Genomic DNA, 23240 nt, shown 5'->3' with positions numbered 1-23240 from the left:
GTGCTCGAACAGATAATATTCACGAATGTGTTGCGGCTGCGTACGACGCCATAGGTAAGGAATGTTCGAGGGGCGTTCAATAAGTAATGCAACACATTTTTCTCCTTGGTCAATCTCGGTTTAAAAAAATGTGGAATTTGCTGAGAGACATCGTGGAATATTCCCGATTCAGCCACAATAGTAACTTGATGTTCCGATAGGTGGCGGCGCTATACATAACGTTTAAAATGGCGTCTGTAATGCCGATGGGTTCCAAGCAGAGAGCCGTCATTGAGTTACTTTAGGCGGAAAACCAGAACATCACAGATGTTCATAGGCACTTGCAGAATGTTGACTCCTGCAGTGTTGGAACGTGCGTACACTCTCATTCGAGGTGGTCGACGGATCACAGCCAAACACCTCACTGGACAACTGGACGTCTCTGTTGGTGGTGCTGACACACTCGTCCACCAGCTCTTCCTCATCCATCCTACAGCCCGGATCTCGCACCTTCCAAGTGCCTTCTGTATAGCCCAGTGAAGCATGCACTCCGCGGGAGGCAGTAAGTAGATGGTGGGGAAGTTATTGATGCAGCAAGACGTTGGCTCTGACGTCAACCAGTAGAGTGGTACCATGCTGGTATACAAGCCTTCCCAGTAAGGTGGCGTAAGGCTGTCGATTGTACGGAGCTTATGTTGAAAAATAGAGTTTTGTAGACAAAAGAGAGGGATATAGCGTGGTGTATTGGAATCCTGAATTAAACGAACCTGCTCTCAGAAAAAAAACTGCGTTTCTTTCCTTACTCAACGCGCCTCGTATGTCGTCAACCCTGGAGGATTCCTTTGAGAAGTACACGGTTGTTTTCCCTCTCCATCCAAACTTTTGCTACGTCTGCAAGAACATCGTCATCGACGGGACGTTAAACCCTAACCTTTCTTTCTTCGTTTTTACGCCTGCAGTACTCCACATCCCTGATTAGTTGTGTCAAAATGGCTTGATGAGCTTTCCATGGATACGATGGTGCTTGTGTGGAAACTCAGGTCTATTCAGCACACCTGGAACACGCTTGAGCGAGATGAAAATACCTTGGACTCAGATCGTAGCAGTGGCAGTGAGTCTGCCGTCACGGATAAGGATGGCACTTCGACACTGTGTCCGTAGAAGCCCTGCCACAACGACGTCATGAGAGCGATACCGGATGCTACACACCACTAGGTAGCTGTCTGTTGCTAACGAGGGCACATTTTATAACTGTGTTTTCTCAGTTCCCGTAAATATCCCTTGTTTCAGCTTTCTCCTACTTTTCATTCCCTACAGATGTACGCGCAGTGAGTTGTTATCGAACTGGTACCTTTGTCCAGTTCGGTTCATTTCAGCCAACCGGCGACGAGCTTGAACAATAAGATGGTACGCAATTGAGGGTGATTTTTTATTCCAGTATTTGGACTAAGAACTTGCTTGGATCTTGGAGGCTAAAATTTTATACTTCAATGCCTTACTGACTTCAGTTGTGGCAGAAAAGGTTCAAATGGCTCTGAGCACTATGAGACTTAACTTCTGAGGTCATCAGTCCCCTAGAACTTAGAACTACTTAAACCTAACTAACCTAAGGATATCACACATATCCATGCCCGAGGCAGGATTCGAACCTGCGACCGTAGAGGTCTCGCGGTTCCAGACTGCAGCGCCTAGAACCGCTCTGCCACTTCGGCCGGCTGTGGCGGAAAAGGGCTGAGCACGTAACGGCAGTGTGCAAGAATCCATCAGCGTCTCCCCATGACCTACAAAAATGTAGAAAGCCCTTCCCTTTTGACTTGAAAAAAAAAAAAAACTTGTACAAATACTTATAGTTCCAATTATTGATCACAACGATGTTTTCCTACAAGGACGTTCTCAGGAAACCTCACGGCGCCTGGAACTGATTATGTATGAGTGTGTTCGTTGTACTGTGATGTTCGACTCTCTGACCATATTTCACCATCATATTCACAGTTATCCTAATTCTTCACAGAAAAGTGTAGAGATTTCCGTACCCTCTGCCTTCTCTATTGTCTTATCAACGTACATTGTACGCCATCTCTCTCCTCTACCTTAACGCTCTCGTCTGATAACATGGCAGGAACACCCGTTGCCATCAGAGCAATATCCTTTGTCCCACTCCATCGTTTAGTCACGTTCTCGAAATCCCTCACAGTTGGTCTTACGTTTGCGTTTTTGAGGTCCTTTCGAGTTTCACTCAGCCAAGATGTTGAGTTATTAAGTGATATTATGTAGTCTATTATCCTTTTTGTCAATCGCTTTTCTGGCAGTCAGTTGAAATGATCAAAGAATTCCATTCGCCTTTTCTTAAATTCAGTTTCGATGTTTGAAAGTTTTTGTGTTGTTTTGATTCATTGCAGAAGGTAAGCATCTTGAGTATTTCTTGCTCTAAAATTTTCCTCCTGATCTTTCTCTCTTCTTTTTTGGTTTCTTCCAGTTCGTGTTTTCTGTTGAAGGTCAGTGCTTCACTTGCGTAGACGACTGTTGGTTTTATGACTGTGTTGTTGCGTCGAATTTTTGGTGTCTTGACATGGACTTTTTGTTGTAGAGGTTTTGGACTATGCTTTTCTGGAGGCGATTTTGCCGTGAGGTTTTTGCAAGAGCTGTCGGTTTGATGTATTCTCCGATATATTCAAAGTACGGGAACGTAGATTTGTTTTTGGAGAGGGTCTGTCTTGAGCAAAACACCATTTTTGTTTTTCTTTTTATTTCCGAAATATATTTCGCTAAAGTTTCAGCATCATCAGTGGGTTTTCATTATCCTTCTATAAAACAGGAAGAATACTGTTTATTACTTGTATATATAAATTTGGGTTTTTAAGACGGTATTGACATATTTTCAAAATAGACAAACTTTTATATATAAGCCTTGTTACTATATCCGGTGGATTTCCTGGATTGTTTTTGTTATTTAATGTACTTGTTTTATCTCATGGTTTGTCATCTGCAACCATACAAAAAATTAACGTAGAACCATTATTTACATCGAAATTTTACGACTGGAATATTATGGTTATGACTACCATAACCAATCCTGTGTAGAAGACTCATTGCGTGTGTGTTTTTGCAATATGTTTCACTGTTGATTTTTCAGTATTTCGTTTTCAGGCTCGTGATTATCATCATCATCAGTTACGACAGCAGCAGTAGTAGAAGCACTGCCAGCATTAACTTCATTAGTTCACAGTCAGTATTATTTCCTGAGATTATGATTATAGACATTAAACAATTTTAATGCTATTTGTCATATTAAAATTGTTATTTGTTAGGCAACTGTGATGTAAAAAAGGTGTTATATGTGTGAAACCCTGGTTCGTTGTAAGAGAGGGGCTGATCGCCCTAATCAGATTAGGTTGAATAAAAATAAATAAAATAAAAAGTAATATGCACAGTCCCCTATTGCCGTAGTGCGACAATTTTCTATTGCTCCATTTTAAGGAAGAAATGAACATGTGATAGCAATTCATATTATTAACTAAATCCGTGACAGGTTTAGGTTACTTTGGATCTTTCTGTGTACAGGATGTCTCACGAGGAATGGTCATTCAGTGATGTGACAGGAACGATTATTAGAAGCAAAGTCGGGTTCTAAAATGTATACCTTAAGAACTGTGACCACTTGTCCATTTCTCATACTGAGAAACATATCTCTTCTATTTAACAAGTGGTCATAGTTCTTAAGGTATGCATTTTAGAGCCCATGTTTAGTGGACTTCTTCGCTTCGTGTGATCATTCCTGTCATACCCCTGAATATTGACCATTCCTCCTTAGACGCTCTGTATGTCGAGCAAGGCTCCAGTCTTAGAGATTTCACACGTATGGTATTCTTTTTTCAGTTATTATTATTATTACTTGTTTGTTCACTTCACCGATAAAAAGACATTTATAAGCGATACGTTGTTGATTTTACCGACAAAACAACATTTATAAGCGATACGTTAAACCTCATATTTCGTGAATTGCTATAACTCTGTTAGGATTTAGGGAAACGATAAAATACCTAAATCTGGAGTGATGGACTGGGATTTGAATACTTTTCTGTTTCAAAGACATAACTGCTTGCTAAAAAAAAGTAAATATCGTTGTAATTAGCGTGCGCTCGGGAAAAAATACCACGAAATAATATGTACTCACCTCACAAACTGTGATTCGTCCAAAGAAGTGTTTCGTAGACAGTAGACTGCTCACGCACTACGAAACGCAAACCTGGAAGAAAAAGGCAAGATGTTTTATTGTCATAATATACAATCACTAGAAACGCACGTTAATGCATTTGGACGGATTTTACCGTCAAATCTATGTTTGTTCAGTATTTGTCCAGCAATGGGAATACCAGCCGCTAATGATAGCTACTCTCTCAGTCACGAGCGGGCAGTTTTATTTTTAAAACCATGGCACGATACGATAAGATTCGCCACAATTCTCTTAGAAGAGTCCTACGCCACCTCTATCTGGGATTCATGTAAATTTTGTGTGTGAACCATACTGGTAACCATTTGTGTGCTGTCATTTTGTGACATAGATGGGGAAACGGCTCGGTATTTACCTGGACGAGTGTGGAAAACTGCAGAAAAATCATCGTGCTGGCAGTTGTACCAACGCGAAGTTGGTAAATTCTGGACACGTTTCCGATTCGTTGTTACCTCGCCTCCCTCTCCTGGAAGCTATAGCTCAGCACGTTAAACTGTAATAGCAGTTTTCTCTTCTTTTCAAATGATTTATTCCACTTCATAACACTATAAAACGCCTTTTGCAGTCACAAACCATCAAAATATAATCAAAACTTTGAAAACGATAGTACACTCCTGGAAATGGAAAAAAGAACACATTGACAACGGTGTGTCAGACCCACCATACTTGCTCCGGACACTGCGAGAGGGCTGTACAAGCAATGATCACACGCATGGCACAGCGGACACACCAGGAACCGCGGTGTTGGCCGTCGAATGGCGCTAGCTGCGCAGCATTTGTGCACCGCCGCCGTCAGTGTCAGCCAGTTTGCCGTGGCATACGGAGCTCCATCGCAGTCTTTTAACACTGGTAGCATGCCGCGACAGCGTGGACGTGAACCGTACGTGCAGTTGACGGACTTTGAGCGAGGGCGTATAGTGGGCATGCGGGAGGCCGGGTGGACGTACCGCCGAATTGCTCAACACGTGGGGCGTGAGGTCTCCACAGTACATCGATGTTGTCGCCAGTGGTCGGCGGAAGGTGCACGTGCCCGTCGACCTGGGACCGGACCGCAGCGACGCACGGATGCACGCCAAGACCGTAGGATCCTACGCAGTGCCGTAGGGGACCGCACCGCCACTTCCCAGCAAATTAGGGACACTGTTGCTCCTGGGGTATCGGCGAGGACCATTCGCAACCGTCTCCATGAAGCTGGGCTACAGTCCCGCACACCGTTAGGCCGTCTTCCGCTCACGCCCCAACATCGTGCAGCCCGCCTCCAGTGGTGTCGCGACAGGCGTGAATGGAGGGACGAATGGAGACGTGTCGTCTTCAGCGATGAGAGTCGCTTCTGCCTTGGTGCCAGTGATGGTCGTATGCGTGTTTGGCGCCGTGCAGGTGAGCGCCACAATCAGGACTGCATACGACCGAGGCACACAGGGCCAACACCCGGCATCATGGTGTGGGGAGCGATCTCCTACACTGGCCGTACACCACTGGTGATCGTCGAGGGGACACTGAATAGTGCACGGTACATCCAAACCGTCATCGAACCCATCGTTCTACCATTCCTAGACCGGCAAGGGAACTTGCTGTTCCAACAGGACAATGCACGTCCGCATGTATCCCGTGCCACCCAACGTGCTCTAGAAGGTGTAAGTCAACTACCCTGGCCAGCAAGATCTCCGGATCTGTCCCCCATTGAGCATGTTTGGGACTGGATGAAGCGTCGTCTCACGCGGTCTGCACGTCCTGCACGAACGCTGGTCCAACTGAGGCGCCAGGTGGAAATGGCATGGCAAGCCGTTCCACAGGACTACATCCAGCATCTCTACGATCGTCTCCATGGGAGAATAGCAGCCTGCATTGCTGCGAAAGGTGGATATACACTGTACTAGTGCCGACATTGTGCATGCTCTGTTGCCTGTGTCTATGTGCCTGTGGTTCTGTCAGTGTGATCATGTGATGTATCTGACCCCAGGAATGTGTCAATAAAGTTTCCCGTTCCTGGGACAATGAATTCACGGTGTTCTTATTTCAATTTCCAGGAGTGTATTTCTGGTAAGAATTTTGACACTTCAATTTTTATATGCTGGGACATATTAAGAAAAAGAACTATCGGTTCACTGTGACACACAGCTGAGAAAAAATTACGAAGGAGTGTACGGCGTTCATAAACAATGTTTCAAGATATTTGTACGAATTTCTGATTTTCAAAATATTTCCACCAGCGGCACCACATTCTGTTGGCATGCGTGCGCAGCCACTTCTGAAGAGAAAGAGAAAACGAAGTTTAGTGTGAAAATTTCCATCGACGATGAAGTCACTAGCGTCGGAGTGAGTTCTTTCGTGTGGAAGATACGACATGAGAGATCGATAGTTGGCGCCTAATGCTCTTTGTTAAAGGTGAGTTGCACGGGTCAGTCACCTCTAGTCAGTTGTTACTGTGAAGATAACATAACAATGTGGCGACTTTGGATGCTTACACAGGATCACTAGTTGCGTAACCACGGCCCACGTGCTGTGCACTCATTCCTGATAAGAATGGCTCTTAAACGATTCAAAATACTGACAGATGCATAGCACTGACAAGATGCAGCCAGGTAGCTACGTTTTCGTATCAGGAAGGGGCAGGTATCGTCACTGCATTTGCAACTGTCTCTCTCAAATGGGATGTTTCTGAAAACATTCTACAACCCGAATTTGATGCTTCCGGTATCCAACATAATGGTTTCATCTGCAGCTGAGATGTTTTATTAGGTCTTATTAGATTTCAGTAGAGGAATTTCGATCGAAATTCGTGTGTCGTGATTCAGGAGTAATATTTTAACAGGAAACAAAATTTTGGCCTTGACATAAATTTTTTGCTACCCATACGTGCTGGATGGAGAACATTTTTCCACACAAGCGACACATCACTTGGAGTCATTCATCTGGGATCCAAACCGGGTCGTGTTAAGGGAAGACTTGGAAGCAGATCAGAGGTGTTAAATTAGATTTGATGTACTTCTCGTTTCAAGAGATCCACAATGAGGAGATCCTACAGGATGTAGATCATGTCAGAAAAACGAGAATACACAAACAATAATTGGAAAGAAAAAGAAATATGCTAATGTACGTCCCAAAGATGCCATGTGAAATGTCCCTTATGGATGTGGAATGGGTAAAAAATTCTTAAACATAATTTTCTTTAAAAGGTAATAAATAATTTGTCACAAAACATGTAAATGTTCAATCCACTGAGTGACGTAGGATAATTCTTAGGCCTATTCCGGCTGTTTTAGTTTTATTTCTAGACCATGCCCTCGTAGACATATTATATAATCAGGTTTATCTTCTGAAAAAAAAAAGGTTCAAATGGCTCTGAGCACTATGGGACTTAATATCGGAGGTCATCAAGTCCCCTAGAACTTAGAATTACTTAAACCTAACTAACCTAAGGACATCACATCCAAGCCCGAGGCAGGATTCGAACCTGCGACGTAGCAGTCGCGCGGGTCCGGACTGAAGCGCCTAAAACCGCTCGGCCACCGCGTTTATCTTCTGAAGAAGGCTCAATTACTTGGGCTGAAACCTAGGTAAAGGTTGGTTTCATTACCGCAAACGAGGCTGATAGTTTCTTATATATTAGATTATCACGATTGCTGACTGGGCAGTAATGTTGAAAGTACTATAATTCTTAGGCTATTGTGCAGCGATCATCAGATAGAAGAAACCGTTTTACAGCTTGGTCGCATTACAGTACTGCGAAAGTATACTAATACTCGCGCTATTTCATACTATTACTAACACATACACTGATGAGTCGAAACATTTACGACCACTGTCCACCGCGATGTTGGGCGTAACCTGTTGCGGGCACGTGATGCGCTAACAAGAGTATGTAAGTGAAGGAGACATGGACGGAGAACCACCCTAGCAAATGGGGAACTCTATTGAGATAGGCGACTTTGACAAAGGGAAGATATTATTACGCAGATCCTGTGAAAGACTATCTCGGAAACGACGAAGTTGACCAAACGTTCACGTGCTACTGTCGTGAGCATCTACCGAAAGAGGTAGAAAGACATTGAAACTAGGTGCTAAACGGTTGAAGTGCATGACTCTTCACAGAACGTGGGGTTCGTAGGCTTGTCTGAGGAGAGATGGTGATCTGCGGCATCTGTGCCGAAAGAGCACAATGTTTCGTCTGTAGTATCGTGCAATGTTTCGTCTGCGAGCGGATTAGGATGGAAGCTAGACGCTAAATCCAGTAATGAGATGGCTCGTCCAACTCGAGGTCCTGGTGCTGGAAAACAAGCTGGAAATTCTTTGCAGATAAGGGAACTCGGTGGGTTAAGGGACGTATACTTCTGATGAAATAACTGAGACGAAACACGAGGTAGGATAAGACCACTGTTGAACCCTAAGAGGCACCAACACATTGAATGTAAGTTGGGCAAACGAGAAACTAAGTCCCGTCCCGAGGGAAGAGTAACTCAGGTCCAGCGTCTAAGGCAACTGTCGATTCCTCCCTAGCAGCACCGGCGGCCCTGCTTATACAGCCTCGTCTGATGCAATCCCCCGCGATCACGCACGTCTCCCGTATCCTGTCGTCCTTCCAGAACATTCTGTCGTAGCTGGCCATGTAGCTCCAGCGTACCTTGCCACAAAACGCAACCTCTCCTGCTTCCCAGCGCCCTGGCTGACGTTAGGTTGCATTCCTACATGTTCGTCTTGTGCAATCTTATGCATTTCTACGCACATCAGCGACCCATTCGCGACAACAATGCTGGTGCACGCACAAGTGTTTCGGAGCACAACGTTCATCGTACATTGTTGAACCTGGAGCTCCGCATCAGACCACTCTTACGTGTTCACATGTTGATCGAACGACATCGTCCATTATGATTGCAGTGGGCACAGGACCATCGGGATTCGACAGTCGACCAATGGAAAGGTACGGATCTAGGGGTGAACTACATTTTTGCTGCACTCGGCTGATGGTCTTCTCCACAGACGCCGTCATCGGGGTGAACAAGCAAGCTATTAAACAAGTGGTCATATTGTTTTGTATTCACATCAGTTGGTTCTACGAAAAACGTCAGCGACGGAGTAAAAAGAGTTGGCCACCAGTAAATCCATTAGGCTAGATTTGTCACCGGTAGGTTCGAGCAACTCGTGAGTATTACGGAAACACTCCATGAAATCCAAATGGGAGTCCCTGGAAGGCATTTTATTTCGCAAAACACTACCGAGAAGCCGGCCGCTGTGGCCGAACGTTCTAAGCGCTTCATTCCGGAACCGCACTGCTGCTACGGTCGCAGGTTCGAATCCTGCCTCGGGCATGGATGTGTGTGATGTCCTTAGATTAGTTAGGTTTAAGTAGTTCTAATTCTAGGGGACTGATGACCGCAGATGTCAAGTCCCTTAGTGCTTAGAGCCATTTGCACCATTTGAACTACCGAGAAAGTTTAGAAAACAATCCTCCTGCCACCACCAAACGCCGGCCGCAGTGGCCTAGCGGTTCTAAGAGCTTCAGTCTGGAACCGCTCGACCGCTACGGTCGCAGGTTCGAATCCTGCTTCGAGCATGGATGTGTGTGATGTCTTTAGGTTAGTTAGGTCTATGTAGTTCCAAGTTCTAGGGGACTGATGACGTCAGATGTTAAGTCCCATAGTGCTCAGAGCCACCACCAAACATGTCACGGAAGGGCCGCGAAGACATGTGGTGTCCGGACTCTTACGAACGATGCTGAGATGGCTTGGTGTGCGGACCGTAGCGAGAAATGGAGGAGATGGCGGATCGTCTCCTCCCGGCAGAGTTCGCTCGCCAGCTTGCTGGAATACCGCGCCGCACATGGTAGCCGCGCGGTCTAGGCGCCGTGCCACGGTTCACGCGCCTTCACCCCGTTGGAGGTTCGAGTCCCCCCTCGGGCATATGTGTGTGTGTGTGTGTGTGTGTGTGTGTGTGTGTGTGTTGTCCTTAGTGTAAGTTAGTTTAAGTTAGGTTAAGTAGTGTGTAAGCCTACTGATTGATGACAGCAGTTTCGTCCCATAGGAACTTACCACAAATTTCCTAATTTTTTTTTGAATACCGCCGCTAAAACAGCGCTTCCGGCAAATAGCAACGTGATTCTACGCCACAACGCGGGAGTCAGAAAAGCAACTGGGCAGTGGCTCGGACAATCAGATGCACTGGCGGCCGACCACACGCTGGCCGGACCTACTGCGCGAGTAGCGATCACGCACCAGCAGCAAAAGAAGAGACGAAGTCCAAAACAGTGACGTCGAGACAAAAATTCGAACCAAGAAGTAACAAACACCACAGGCAGCAGCAGGAACAGCAGTACAGATTGCTTGAACTACACTCCTGGAAATGGAAAAAAGAACACATTGACACCGGTGTGTCAGACCCACCATACTTGCTCCGGACACTGCGAGAGGGCTGTACAAGCAATGATCACACGCACGGCACAGCGGACACACCAGGAACCGCGGTGTTGGCCGTCGAATGGCGCTAGCTGCGCAGCATTTGTGCACCGCCGCCGTCAGTGTCAGCCAGTTTGCCGTGGCATACGGAGCTCCATCGCAGTCTTTAACACTGGTAGCATGCCGCGACAGCGTGGACGTGAACCGTATGTGCAGTTGACGGACTTTGAGCGAGGGCGTATAGTGGGCATGCGGGAGGCCGGGTGGACGTACCGCCGAATTGCTCAACACGTGGGGCGTGAGGTCTCCACAGTACATCGATGTTGTCGCCAGAGGTCGGCGGAAGGTGCACGTGCCCGTCGACCTGGGACCGGACCGCAGCGACGCACGGATGCACGACAAGACCGTAGGATCCTACGCAGTGCCGTAGGGGACCGCACCGCCACTTCCCAGCAAATTAGGGACACTGTTGCTCCTGGGGTATCGCCGAGGACCATTCGCAACCGTCTCCATGAAGCTGGGCTACGGTCCCGCACACCGTTAGGCCGTCTTCCGCTCACGCCCCAACATCGTGCAGCCCGCCTCCAGTGGTGTCGCGACAGGCGTGAATGGAGGGACGAATGGAGACGTGTCGTCTTCAGCGATGAGAGTCGCTTCTGCCTTGGTGCCAATGATGGTCGTATGCGTGTTTGGCGCAGTGCAGGTTAGCAGCACAATCAGGACTGCATACGACCGAGGCACACAGGGCCAACACCCGGCATCATGGTGTGGGGAGCGATCTCCTACACTGGCCGTATACCACTGGTGATCGTCGACGGGACACTGAATAGTGCACGGTACATCAAAACCGTCATCGAACCCATCGTTCTACCATTCCTAGACCGGCAAAGGAACTTGCTGTTCCAACAGGACAATGCACGCCTGCATGTATCCCGTGCCACCCAACGTGCTCTAGAAGGTGTAAGTCAACTACCCTGGCCAGCAAGATCTCCGGATCTGTCCCCCATTGAGCATGTTTGGGACCGGATGAAGCGTCGTCTCACGCGGTCTGCACGTCCAGCACGAACGCTGGTCCAACTGAGGCGCCAGGTGGAAATGGCATGGCAAGCCGTTCCACAGGACTACATCCAGCATCTCTACGATCGTCTCCATGGGAGAATAGCAGCCTGCATTGCTGCGAAAGGTGGATATACACTGTACTAGTGCCGACATTTTGCATGCTCTGTTGCCTGTGTCTATGTGCCTGTGGTTCTGTCAGTGTGATCATGTGACGTATCTGACCCCAGGAATGTGTCAATAAAGTTTCCCCTTCCTGGGACAATGAATTCACGGTGTTCTTATTTCAATTTCCAGGAGTGTACTTTCCACCGAGGCAAGAAGCCCCGTTAAGTCACGACGGAGGCTCGTACAAAGCGTAGAGTTAGTCATTTTTACCGCGCTCTGTTTGCAAATGGAACAGGGATGGGGAAAAAAGTGTGTGAAATTTTATGGGACTTAACTGCTAAGGTCATCAGTCCCTAAACTTACACACTACTTAACCTAAATTATCCTAAGGACAAACACACACACACCCATGCCCGAGGGAGGACTCGAACCTCCGCCGGGACCAGCCGCACAGTCCATGACTGCAGCGCCTCAGACCGCTCGGCTAATCCCGCGCGGCAGGGATGGGAAAGACTAGCAGTGAATGACAGAAGGTATCCTCTGCCGTGTAGTGTTTAGTGGCTTACGGAATATATACGTAGACATAAATGTCGCGGTACAGTATCGATTGTTGCTCGTATTCCCAATTTCGGGACGTCCCTAGCAACATTAACTTTGGCAGCAATGCAAGGATATAAAGGCTACTCCATAAGTCAGACAGGTGAAGCCTGTTCAAGTGTGTGTGTGTGTGTGTGTGTGAGACGGGACAGGTGTAGCAGGGAGTCAGCTGGCAGCTGGCAGCAGCACGTGTAGCGGCGCGTGAGTGGACGCCGCTGGGCGTGTTGTGGGCGCGCGCACGCGACCGACACGTGCCAGGAGCGGGCAGCTGCCAGCACAGGCGCACACCGGCCCCGAGGCATGCACGCCCGCAGATATGACCCAGGCAAGGGCATGCTGTCCTTACACCGGAAGTGTGACCAATTGCGAATCACATTACACACGGTATTCGTCGTCGTTCCTACATGCTCAGAAATGACTTCCTACGTCTGAAGGAACGTGCCATAGTTCATGTTCCCGTATTTACTGCACGCACAACGGAAAGACACAAATGCCATACTATTCTCTTGATTACATGTTTGAGCTAATACATCCGCATCCGAGTCGCACTACGTTACGTATACGCCGCAGCAACACCTTCAAACAGCATTTTTTGATTGCCCCTCATATATTATTAATAATATCGACTGTCGGAGATAATAGTTGTATTAGATTAATAAGAAAGCCACAAAATCTTTTAGAGGACAAAAGTCGAAAAAACTTTTGGAAGTGGCCAGATGCGAACTTGCTACCTTTCTCCTTACAGTCTACGACACTATCAACTATAGTGGCTCAAATGGCTCTGAGTACTATGGGACTTAACATCTGAGGTCATCAGTCCCCTAGAATTTAGAACTACGTAAACCTAACTAACCTAAGGACATCACACACATCCATGCCCGAAGCAGGACTCGAACCTGCGACCGTAGCAGTCGCGCGGTTCCGGACTGAAGCGCCTAGAACCGCTTGGCCACCGCGGCCGGCCTATCAACTATAGTAAGACTTGAAAACTGACAACATAGTTTTAGTTGTATGGTACACAGTGTCTGAAGCTTGGAGCTAAAAATATGATTACTTGACGTTTAACTATGAAAAATTGAACAAAAAACCATTCACTTGTGCCGTAGAACTGAAAAGTCGCACTTTCATAGCACTTTAACTCTAGAACCCTTTATCTGCCGATGTGTAGTTCCCTATCATTTTATTATAATAAATCGTACATAAAACGACGCGTTTTCGAGAGATTCTCAGTTTGCTGGTGCTTTCAAACAAATTACATTCACACAGCTACGCTATAATATATAAACCACAAAATACGAACTCCCTACGGTGTCTCCTAAGTTCTGCTTGTGACGTAAAATCGACGCTGCATCTTGACCACATTCCCGTCAATAAGGTAAAAATCTAAAGTGCCAGATATCCCATTCAAGCTTCGCGATGTAATGGAACGTGGAATTGCGATGCGAGGTCACCAACTCCTCGTCCACGATTGTTTTCACGTACCATGAGAGGACGCCTTAAAGGTAAACGCTCGTAAGGCACTATAATGCCCGTGTAACCAGCGGAGCTGGGTCAGATGTCCAGCCGCCCATTGTGGCCGCGTGGTTCTAGGCGCTTCAGTCCGGAACCGCGCTGCTGCTCCGGTCGCAGGTTCGAATCCTGCCTCGGGCATGGATGTGTGTGATGTCCTTAGGTTAGTTAGGTTTAAGTAGTTCGAAGTATAGGTGACTGATGGCCTCAGATGATAAGTCCCATAGTGCTCAGAGCCATTAGAACCATTTTTCAGATGCCGAACTGGGAGCTCCCCACAGTCGGGTACATTCGGCACCTTCCCACACTCGCTTTCGACGAGTTGCAAGTGTGGTATACTTTCCCAGTTGATTGCCTCTTTGGCTGAGTAAAGAAACCGGTGGAAATCTGTCCTTATAATAAGATAAAAGTACAGTAAGCTAAGATCTTTACAGGTTCGAGAGACATCCCGATTCAAGCAAAAGGGGAAAAGAGAAATGATTAGGGTGCCATGTCATTACAAAAGGAACGCAATGTCGGATAGGACAAAGATGTATCATTTCCAAATGGACCATCCCAGTATCTGCCTTAAAGTATTCATAAAAACATTAAAAACGTATGTGTGGGTGACTGGATGGGGATTATAAACTTGATTCGGAGAACTATGTTTTATAAATCATTAAAAGAATTAATTTTAAGTATGTTCTGCTTGGACGCGTTTGCACACTAATAGCCAGGGATGATATTTTATGGAAGTGGCATCATCTGCGAACCATACAATTGTTGAGAGATGAAGGCTAGCCTGTATGCTATTTGGACGAGACATGGTTGAACGCAGGACAAACCTCAAATAACGTCTGGGTAGATGACGCTATAAAATTCTCTAGGCAAGCTTTTCTGTCCGGATTATCCATCGGAAACAATGTCCGACCGGAGGTTAAGTCCAGAATCGTATAGGTTCGCAACAGTACAGTTCCTAACTGTTCTAACTATAAACTCTACTGAGAGCAAAGACAGCAAGTCCATCTGTAGCAACAAAAGCTGATATCGCGCGACCGTCACACAAGGGCGCTCACAACGGAAGACCTCGTATCTCCACCGCTGGCTTGCCAGCAAGGCTTGGCTCCCCACCATCGTAATTCCGAAAATAAATCATATTCCCGAAACCACGGAATATTCTCCCTGTCTACAGATTCTTCCAAACGCCGAGCAACCATATTGTAATCTTTTGTCGTCCAGCGCGGAAAGTTTGCGAGGAGAATCCTATACTCGTACAATGGTACGCTTCTGAGTAAAAACCCTTGGAAATAACCAAGCCTGCGTGGTTTCCGAGGTGCCGCTTCTTCGATCCTCTCACCTGCGTCCAAGATTTTAGTACTTTCTGAAGTATAATCCTTCCGGTTCGGCTACAAAGCCGGCCAGTCGCGACTCTATTGTGCTCCAGCGCTTAGGTGCTACGACGTCCGTCTTGCTATTTCCTGTGTTTAAGCAGGACCAACACACCTGTGTGGGCCTTCCACCCAAGGCTTGAGTTCTGTCTGCGGTTTCATTTCCACTGTCTTCCAACCTCTACTAGTATGATAATAAAGACACTCCGTCACCTTTCATGCAATAAGCATTAAAAATTATTTACAAGGCGTATGTGACAATGTCAGTCTCCTTTAAATATTCATATATACGATGTACTACCTGTCAAATAATACCTAATGTGGTTGTAGATCACGGCAAAGTATGTGAATGAGTGCTTGTAAGGTGCGAAATTGTAGCCACCTTACAAGGGCGTAGACTGCAAGTGCTACTATAAGATGAAGAGGCTAGCACAGGAGAAGAATTCGGGGTGGACCGCATCAAACCAGTCAGAAAACAAATGAATAAAAAGAAATACTACCATCCTCTCTAATGAGTTCGCGTATACTGTCCTACGTCACTGTAAATGTTTTCCGTGGTGTCAAACACTTAGGTGGCTGTTTCTGCTAGTGTTGCGTTTTGTGCAATGCATTGATGCTGAGCTTACTGTAACATTCAGGCGCTTCTGTGGAACAGGTTGGCACAGCCTGAGCTGATATCTTCCGGCGGATCCACGGCCAGTCGTCGCGGTAATGGAGAAGCCACCCACTACCACTTTCCCTGCCGTTGCGTTGTGTTGCACAATACGCGTGCCGCATCAGCATGCTCGCTCTGATTCACATTGACGTCTCCTCTCAACAAACAACAAACAAAACACACACACACACACACACACACACACACACACACACTATTCCACTGTAGTACGAATCGACTAGCCGTTACAGAAATAGAGGAAGTGTGAATGTGGCTCTTTGGAACATTCTATTAAGTCGGAATATCCTCGCCGGCCGTTGTGACCGAGCGGTTCTAGGTGCTTCAGTCCGGAACCGCGCTGCTGCTACGATTGCAGGTTTGAATCCTGCCTCGGGCATGGATGTATGTGATGTTCAAATGGTTCAAATGGCTCTGAGCACTATGGGACTCAACTGCTGAGGTCATGAGTCCCCTAGAACTTAGAACTGGTTAAACCTAACTAACCTAAGGACATCACAAACATCCATGCCCGAGGCAGGATTCGAACCTGCGACCGTAGCGGTCTTGCGATTCCAGACTGCAGCGCCTTTAACCGCACGGCCACTTCGGCCGGCTGTATGTGATGTTCTTAGGTTAGTTAGGTTTAAGTAGTTCTAAGTCTAGGGGACTGATGACCTCAGAGGTTAAGTCCCATGGTGCTTAGAGCCATTTGAACAATTTTGGAATACACTCACTACTTGTTTGGCTCTTTAGAACTTTCTATCGAGTCGAAATATTCTCACAACTTATTTGTTTAACCATTATTTACCTAAAGCTTCTGGGAAGCAAGTATTATTGTCAACACCATCTCACAGGGAGTAAAGGACGAAATCCGCCCCCTCTTTTGTTTGTTTCACATACATGCGCCCAAAGCGTGATTTATCTGTTCTGTGAGACACTGCTGAGTTCACGCAGATGGTGGAGTAAACAAGTTGAGAGAACATTCAGAGTAAACCCTGCATATTGATCTGAAATTCACGCCACAGCAGGTGTCCACTTTGATGAAAACAGTGTGGAGAGTATGAGTCGTGTTTGCGGACACACAGAGCGTAAGATTGCCAATAGATCATGCCGTAATATACACACTGGGAATTTTCGTCGCTTGACATTTGCTTTGAGCTTCAGTTTTTATACGGTGAAAACTGTTTATGACGATGAAAAACTGAATACGAATTTTCTATCATTTGATGAAATTCAGAAGATTTTCCTCCAGGAGAGGACTCCCAAACACTATTTATTCTCATAATATAAATAATTTCAAGTCGCGAACATGGAGCTAAAAGACTTCTCTCATTTCTGTAAGAACACGAAGGTCAGCTAGCACATTCATCAGTGCGGTGTTTCATGGAAATTCATTGTATCACTGGTGGCTTGGGGAGGCTGGTGGGAGCGTATGGTACAGACAACGAAACATTGCCAGAGACAGATTTTCTAAACATCCGTTGTAGACGAGGATATACTTAGAGCTTTACTCGTGGAAATAAAAGCTGCAATCAAATTGCCACCAATCACGCATGGCGACGCGGAAACACTGACATCAAGTCAATTCTCAACATGCGAACGGCTAACTACATTACCCACCGGTCCTGAGCTCACTATACGAAGGATCTTCGAGGAGAGGAGAGGCAAAGAGAAAAGATGCAAAACGAGATGGAAGAAATAGCGCCCTCTCGAAATAACAAACTATCATGAAGTCTAGCGTCCTAACAGGAAACCTGTCAGACGCCTTCCTTGTTACAGGGGGATACACAACCGATGCGCACGTGCATGGAGGCCGCATAAATGAAAGAAGACAAGGAAGAGACGGAATAATGGGGACTTTAATTCTTCAGACACCTGACGGAACACATATTAGTCGGTCTGTGCAACAGGTCCTACCGCTAGTGGTAGAGCAGGATGGAAAAGATGTTGAGGGTTGTAAATAAGTATTCTGTTCTTTATTTATCTTAGTAAATAAATGTCTTCGACTTTAGAAGTAATAATAAAGCTTTAAGAAGTTACACGTGGTGTCTTGCGGGTTAATCTATGTCGTACATTATACATCTACATCTTCATCACACTTCGCAAGCCACCTAATGGTGTGTGGCAGAAGGTATTTTCGGTACCACTATCTGATCCCTCCAACCCTGTTCCACTCGCGTGGGAAGAATGGTTGTCGGTAAACCTCTGTATTGGCTCTAATTTCTCGAATTTTCTCCTCGTGGTCAATACGCAAGATGTATGTAGCACTCCGTCTTCAGGCCACAAGTGGCCCATCGGGACCATCCGACCGCCGTGTCATCCTCTTTTGAGGATGCGGATAGGAGGGGCGTGTGGTCAGCACACCGCTCTCCCGGTCGTTATGATGGTTTTATTCGACCGGAGCCGCTACTATTCGGTCGAGTAGCTCCTCAATTGGCATCACGAGACTGAGTGCACCCCGAAACGAGATGTATGTAGAGGGAAGTAACATGATGTCTGACTTCTCCTGAAAAGTGCTGTCCCGAAATTTCCATAGTAAATCTCTCCGTGATGCACAACGCCTCTCTTGTAATGTCTGCCACTAGAGTTAGTTTAGCATCTCCGTAACGCTCTCTCGCCAGCTAAACAATCCCGTGACGAAACGCGCCACTCTTCGTTGTATCTTCTCTATCTCCTCTATCAGTCCTACCTGATAGAGATCCCAGATAGATGAACAATATTCAAGAATCGGGCAAAACTATCCAGCCACAGTGGACGTTAACATAGGGTGCATCCACCGTTTGAATTTATGAGGGCCTGAACTCTGCTGGATCATATTGAGTGAGATGTCTGAATGTCTTTAATGACAAGGTACTCATCCTCAAGAGCCGAAACCAGAGAAGGCAGTAATACTGGCCGAGGGCCGGTGTTCTAACATATTCCTAACGTGTTCCAACTGATTCCGGACTGGCCAGTCCATTGCAGGAATGTTCTTGTACACAAACCACGCAGCTTTATAATAGGAGTGCAATGTCATCTTGATACTATCAATCATCAACTGCTTCTCTATTCTAAGCAGTGCTCATTGCTGTAAAATGGGTTCATTTCTTTCACATTAAGGGTTTTCTTGAGCGCAATAAAGAGACCACACCGTAATCACGAAAAATACCGCCATACCGTAACATCGCTTCGTCTTTACTTCACTGTTAGCACTGCACATGGTAGCAGGTAACGTCCTCTAGTCATTCGCCAAACCCAAACCCTTCCATCAGATTTCCACCGGATATAGCATCTTTCATCATTCCAAAATCACTCGTTTCCTGTCATAGACTGCCAAATGGGATTGGCTCTTAACTCGAACTCAAGCGTGGCTTGGCACTGACTACATAATTATATGCCATACGAATATGAGGAACTGATCGAGCATCGTACTCCATTCTTTTTCCTACGCGCAGTCATTGCGTTGGATGGTAGCACAGTGGAACTCAGAAGTGATTCATTGCGCTGATCTGATGCGATCTCTTTACAATCACACCGCTATGCTAGACGGTCCCTGTCCGTCTAAACGTGAGGTTCAAAATGGCTCTGAGCACTATGGGACTTAACTGCTGAGGTCATCAGTCCCCTAGAACTTAGAACTACTTAAACCTAACTAACCTAAGGACATCACACACATCCATGCCCAAGGCAAGATTCGAACCTGCGACCGTAGCGGTCGCGCGGTTCCAGACTGAAGCGCCTAGAACCGCTCGGCCACTTCGGCCGGCTATATGTGAGGCTTGCCTGATCTTAGTTTAGCTGTAGTTCTGTAGTTGTCCCTCCACGTTTCAACTTCACAGTCACATCACCAGTAGTCGACTTGTGCAGCTTTACAAGGGTTGAAGTGTCCCTGAGGGGTCTGTTACTGCCGAGCGGTTCTAGGAGATTCAGCCCGGAACCACGCGACCGCTACGGTCGCGGGTTCGAATCCTGCCTGGAGCATGGATGTGTGTGATGTCCTTACGTTAGTTAGGTTTAAGTAGTTCTAAGTCTAGGGGACTGATGACCCCAGATGTTAAGTCCCATAGTGCTTAGAGCCATTTGAACCATTTGATCTGTTACTCAGGTGACATCCAATGACTAGTCCACGTTCGAAATCATTGAGCTCTCCTGAACGATCATCTCTGCTGACAACTGACAACACAAACTTTCCCCCCCGCCCTCCCCCTTTTGTACTGGCGATTCCGCTTCTCGTGGCACCTGTGGTCAGTTCCACATTACATAGGAGTGTGTGGATACTTCTGATCAGGAAGTGTAGAATAGAACGTCTGTCATTTGGTACACTATGGTTGTGTAGATGCGCAGGTCACGTATACAGGTATACCTGGGAGGTACACCGGATGTGGTGTGGAAGTTTCTACGCTCGGTGGCGACACGTCTGGGACAAACCTCTACAAACCGGGGAGGGGATCTGTCACAACATCCGCCGTCAGACGGACGTATCACCAGATACACGCGGCCTCAACGCTGTGCGGATGTGACGCCTCCGAGAACAATCTCTGAGAACTTCCCTCAACCTACAAAAAGAGTACTGTCACCCGCCATAGCCAGTATAGGTGCACGGCTGTGTCTTCTTTGAATATGTAGTCCACGTAATACGTAGCTGCCCATTAAAACTGGAGGATAGCAAATATGAAATTTTTTTTCTTATTGTGCGTATACAGTGTAGTAGGAGCAATAGTGATTAAATCTGTACGTGACTCTGAGGTATTCAGGGAGCGAAGTTTAGTACATAGATCTACCACCTATGGGAGCCACAATGGCTCCAACTATGGTATATGCTGGCGGACAGATACGGCTGTGTTACTATATGTTGCCCTAACCTCTTGCCGTACTTTGACGAATCCAACTCGTGGAAGCAAATGCGGACCAAACGTAAACATGAACAGTCACACTCGTGGAAACGAAAGCCGGCTAATTTTTTTTTTTTTTTTTTTGTACGTATGACATGGCTCTACGCAATACGTACATTATCCAGAAAGCAATACACGGTCAGAGAAAGGAAACATATATTGATTACCAAATAAATAAAGCAGAGGTAACGTTAAAAAATGTTCGATGTGTAAAGCTTGGATGAAACACAAAGTACCAAGCGAAACGACGTGAGAATGCACGGAATGTAAAGTGGCGTTACATCTAGCACAATGCATTCGAAACTATCATGAGATGCAGGACTACTGATTTTTACAATTTTAGATATTTTCCTGTTAGAAACTTGCACGAGGCATAACACGATCTCTTACAGTGAACATTCAGATAAGATTTATGAATGAGAAATTCGCTAGGTAACTTACATACCTTTTCTCTTAGCTGTTTTGACCATATGTACTGAAATGATAATCATTTGCAATAGTCAAGCATGTTGTACTTTTCATAGCAATGTGACGTTTCGTACGTTTGGTGAATGCTGTTTTCATGGTGTTGTACGTTTAATGGATGCAGCGTAGTCTTACGTAGGTAGCGTGACAAATGGACTACGGAATCTCGTACGTCAATGTCCTGTGTTCCCAAGCGGCAAGCGGATTGTATGACTCAAGAGTCCTCCACAGAACTACCAACAGGTTTTATTCCGGACGTCGCAGTGGGGGTGCCTGGTGTCAGCTTTACCTATGTACTTTTGTATTAATGTGTCCTCAATCAACTTTTATCTCGATGTTGCGACTGATAAGATTCGTATCTTGAAAACTCCTTACAGAGGTCAATGAACATGTTGACACTAATAATCACTGTTATGGCCTTATATCACAACAGTACATCTCTAATCTAAGGTTGTGTGGCTTGTTTCCATATACCAACCTTCTTATTAGATTTTATTTTCTACAACCTGTACTATTTTTTTTTACTTAGCCCACATACTTGTACGTGGACGATCAACGAATTCATTCACCCATGGAAAAAAACCTTTAGATGTGTAAGATCAAAAGGTAACGTTTATGAATGTCTAATGAATAAAAATATTGTAGCAGCTATCATAAACTCTATCTGTATCTAACTCAACTATTTGTTACTGTTTATGTTTGTTCTGGTGAAGACGGATTTAGTTCAAATGGTTCAAATGGCTCTGAGCACTATGGGACTTAACATCTATGGTCATCAGTCCCCTAGAACTTAGAACTACTTAAACCTAACTAACCTAAGGACAGCACACAACACCCAGCCATCACGAGGCAGAGAAAATCCCTGACCCCGCCGGGAATCGAACCCGGGAACCCGGGCGTGGGAAGCGAGAGCGCTACCGCACGACCACGAGATGCGGGCACGGATTTAGTCAGATGCATTTATTGTACTTAAATGTAGCAATATGCTAGAGTCATGGTCAGTGCATGGAGAACGGTACAGTTATCAAGACATACTTTGCTGGACGAAAACTATGAAAGAAAGTACTCCAAACCGACATTTCACGATAACTAATCAGTAAAAAACGCAGCACGTGTTGTAATGGAAGCCGTCTGACGATTAATCGCAATGACTCGAAACCGGTAACGGTACCTTTTGAATAAAAAAACTTAAATTTGTGGCTGGTTGCTGTCTCAACACCAAAAACATTAACAGCAGCGAATTTATCGACAGTATGACGTAACTTTTAAAGCTGATGATCGTATTAAAAGATTTTCATAATGTTTGTCAGCACTGTTCACCAAGCATTAATATTACTACTTATCAGTAACGTAGGATGCCAGAAGTTGAAGAAGATTGGATATTAGTTGACAATTCTTACGAAATAGTAATTCCGTGGACTAAAGGTTGGACCGTTTTAAAAGGCGTACTTACTGTTAGTTGACACATTACTTAGAACTGATGGTCAGAAAAATTTGAACGTCATAAAATAGAATTTAATAAGGACCGAATACACGTTTGCTACTGTAGCGAAATTTTAATTCCGTGATTGAAGGTTGAGAGGAATTTGCCGGGGACAATTGGGAGCGAGTCACAGGCTGGAAATTTGCCAGCTCACCAGATGAAAACTGCAGACGGGAATAATCCGCAAGGCTGGTGCTTAGCCCGTTGTAACTGGCGCCAGAATTTAGAACGGGCCTTCGTATAAAATGTTGAAGGCACGTTCTCCTGTCCCGCAGAGGCTGTACATCCTTCTTTTCAACACAGCGCGGAATTTTGTGTTCTGGCACAAGAAACCTTATCAGGTTGCCAAGAGATATAGTGCAGATAATCTGAATCAACGAAAAGTAGGTTAAACGTACTGTTCATTATGCATCTCAGAATTGCTCATGCTTGCGGGAATATTGTAGATAAATTCATAGAGTTAAAAAGTCACTAATATATCCGTAGATTAACTTCTCATGGTCGGGTGCACATCATCTAGAATTTTTTAA

General features: G+C 45.8%; 1 protein-coding gene across 5 annotated transcripts in view; it reads right to left on the bottom strand.

Moving 5' to 3' along the window:
* LOC124798904 (phosphatidate phosphatase LPIN2) overlaps positions 1-23240 on the bottom strand; it is a 320607-nt gene that overhangs the window by 177137 nt on the left and 120230 nt on the right. For all 5 annotated transcript variants that reach the window (XR_007016978.1, XM_047262446.1, XM_047262438.1 and 2 more), the window contains exon 2: positions 4154-4225. The gene's annotated coding sequence lies outside the window, so the exon portion shown is untranslated. The remainder of the gene's footprint in view (positions 1-4153; positions 4226-23240) is intronic.

This window comes from Schistocerca piceifrons, chromosome 1, assembly GCF_021461385.2.
Source record: "Schistocerca piceifrons isolate TAMUIC-IGC-003096 chromosome 1, iqSchPice1.1, whole genome shotgun sequence".
NCBI lineage: Eukaryota > Metazoa > Arthropoda > Insecta > Orthoptera > Acrididae > Schistocerca > Schistocerca piceifrons.
Note: the sequence above shows the minus strand (reverse complement) of the source record. Positions and strands in the feature narration are given on the sequence as shown.